Source organism: Portunus trituberculatus, chromosome 48 (genome assembly GCF_017591435.1).
Source record: "Portunus trituberculatus isolate SZX2019 chromosome 48, ASM1759143v1, whole genome shotgun sequence".
NCBI lineage: Eukaryota > Metazoa > Arthropoda > Malacostraca > Decapoda > Portunidae > Portunus > Portunus trituberculatus.
In genome coordinates this window covers 23,959,452-23,962,418 of record NC_059302.1, presented here as the reverse complement: position 1 = coordinate 23,962,418, position 2,967 = coordinate 23,959,452, and the positions used below count along the sequence as shown (strand labels likewise).

General features: G+C 41.5%; 1 long non-coding RNA gene across 1 annotated transcript in view; it reads left to right on the top strand.

Annotated features, from left to right (window-relative positions):
• The window catches only part of LOC123498611, an 89,109-nt gene extending 88,971 nt beyond the window's left edge, over window positions 1–138 (top strand). The window contains exon 3 of the long non-coding RNA XR_006672744.1: window positions 1–138. This exon is cut by the window's left edge and continues 157 nt beyond it. This is a non-coding gene — a long non-coding RNA (uncharacterized LOC123498611).
• The last annotated feature ends 2,829 nt before the right edge of the window (window positions 139–2,967 follow it).

Genomic DNA, 2,967 nt, shown 5'->3' with positions numbered 1-2,967 from the left:
AGGTACCAGTGTGTCATGCTGAACAGAGACACGTCATTCCCTGCGGTGTGGACGCCGAACACGCTGAACACGCACACTGGTTGGAGTAGCGGCGTGCCTCACTCTCTGCCACTGTGCTTCATGTCTCTCCTCCCTGCTAAGTCCTCTGATCTGCTGACAATGACCTGACAGATTGTGACAGCTGGCGGATTATAACTCGATCTGAGGACTTAGATTGAGGGGACGCGCGCAACAGTGGCGGTGTGTGTGACGCATTGCTCCACTGCTAAACGTGGTGTGTGGTGAGGGTTGCAACTGGAATCGTTTGGGTTTGTAGAATCATTGCTTGCACCATCAATATCCATGTGAAAATACTCCTGTAAACACTGATCACGTTTTCTATAGTGTATGACAAGCAGGCATAGCTAAATCATTGGAAGTGCCGTTCTAAATAACACATGAACGAGTGGCAGGATTAAATTTTTTACTTCAATACATCGAATCTTACTGTGTCTACAAACCAAACCTTGAGAGAGGGACAAAGGGACTCGGGGATGGAACCTAGAGTGAGAAGCAAATGAGATTCAGAAAAAAAAGCAAAACAAAATTGGAAAACCTTTAGTGAGAAGGAAAGGGAGTGAGAAAACCTGTGAAAAAAGCAACAACCTTGAATGAGGTCCCAAAAATTCAGAAAAAAATAGTGAAGAAAAGATGAGAGAGAGAGAGAGAGAGAGAGAGAGAGAGAGAGAGAGAGAGAGAGAGAGAGAGAGAGAAGCGAGGGTGGAGGATGTAAGCCTTTTCCTTTACCGAGAGCTATTCATATTAGGTTAATAAATTTCACCAAGCAAGTGTTAGTGAAGTAGGGGATGTACAACATGTAAATGAAGGGGCTTTTGGAGGACTAGTGTGTGTAGGGAGAAAAGAGAGGGGGGGATGGGGGACATGGCAGGGCTGAAGGAATGTTGATGGCTAAAAACGATGGAAGATTGTGGAAATACATTACCTAGAGAGGGAGAGAAGCACCTCATAATGCACAAAAAGGGGAGGGAAACTGAGTTAGATGTATTACTATTGATGACAAAGAGGATTACGAAGAAACGAGAGAGAGAGAGAGAGAGAGAGAGAGAGAGAGAGAGAGAGAGAGAGAGAGAGAGAGAGAGAGAGAGAGAGAGAGAAACGAACACATAAAAAATCAAATAATGGAATCCTGTCAATCGCAACGAGGATGTCGGAAAGAAAACCTCAAAATCTCAGTGACAGAAACATAAAAGGGAGATTGGAGATGGAACAAAGACAAGCACGTGAGAGAATACAACCAGAAATATGGAAAGTGAAAGGTGGGAGGAAGGTGGAAGAAGGAGTGGTAGAAAGAAGACTCAGGTGCACACGGATGACCGGTGTTGTGGAAGAGGATAGGAGGACAATGGAGCTGGTGGTAGAGCTGGTGGTGATGGTGGTGGTAGTTGAGGGGTAGAGGGACGTCAGGGACAGGGATTACTGGTGATATTGTGTAAGGAAAGAAAGGTCGAGCCCGCGAAGAAGTAAGGCTTATATCGATTGGTGGATTTGAGTCTCCGTCACAGCAGATTCATAAAGTGTTGCGAATAAGGTTTTAGAAGAGATGGAGGGAAGGAGGAGGAGGAGGAGGAGGAGGAGGAGGAGGGGATGGCAAAGAAGAAGAAATACAAGAAGACAGAAAAGGAAGAAGAGGAAAGAAAAGGAATATGGAAAAAGGAAAAGAAGAAAAATATAAGAAAGAAGAAAAATGAGAAGAAAAAGGAAAAAAAAAAGAAAAGGAATAAATAAGAAAGGAAGGAAACGAAAAAAAGAGAAAGAAAAGCAAGAAGAAATATGGCGAAAATAAAGAAAAGGGAGAAGAAAGAAAAGAAAAGGAAAAAGAGAAAAATAAAGAAAACAGGAAGAAGAAGTAGACAAAGAAGAAGAAAAGGAGCAATGATGAAAATGATGGTTCTATTAAGAAGAAGAAAAACAAGAAGAATAAAGAAAAGAAAAAAGACGAACATGAAGAAGAAAAAAAAAGACGTATGAGAACAAGAACAACAAGAAAAGACAAAAAACAAGAACAATAAATAACAAACAACAACAATTACAACAAAACAAAAACAACAGCAACAACAGAAAAAAAGACAAGGAAACCACACAAAAGAAAGAAAAAAATGAAAAAAAAAAAGACTAAAAATTAGCTGTTGCCTTGCTGGGAGGAAGCCTGAGGAAGCAGCAAAGCAATAAGAGAAGCAACGTTCCTGATACTGATAGTGGCAGTGGTGACGCCTCCCCTTCACCCAACACACCACTGGAATCCTCTACTTCCAGAGCCTGTTTACAGATAAGCCTCAAGTTCTTGGGAGCGAAACACTATTGTACCGCTATGATTAGGAGGAGCACTGTGTCTAACTGGCAGGGAGAAGGGGAGCTGATAGTGGGGGGAGGGTGAAATGCTAGCGGGAACTGTGGACTGGTTGGGAGTGATTGGTTGTGGTGGTTGGTGTTATAGGCATCTTTTTTTTTATTGATTTCTCTATTGTTAAATGTGATTGGTGTTTGAGAGTGAGAGTGAAGTGTCTCCTTAATGGTTACTAGTTGATATTTTGACTGGGCTAGTGTTCTATTGTGTGTCTCATTTGTTTCCTCGTGTATTTAATCCTTTCAGTACCATGCCGCGTTTCCATACTCATTCTGGTTACTATTTAGCGATTTTATACAGCTTCAGAAACTTATATGGGGATTGAAATAGTGAAGTCTCTGGCCATTAAACTTTTGACCTCTACAGACTGTTTCTAATGCAGATACAATTGTCTAATTATACTTAAAAGTCATGGTAAAAAATGCGTCTCAGTGCTGAAAAGGTTAATGATGAGATTGACACCTGGTGATTGGTAAGTACATGTTAACGTGGTGATGGAGTGTGTTGATAGATATGGTGAATGTTGTGTGTTGGATTGTGCAACTTGGAAAAAGAAGGGTTCT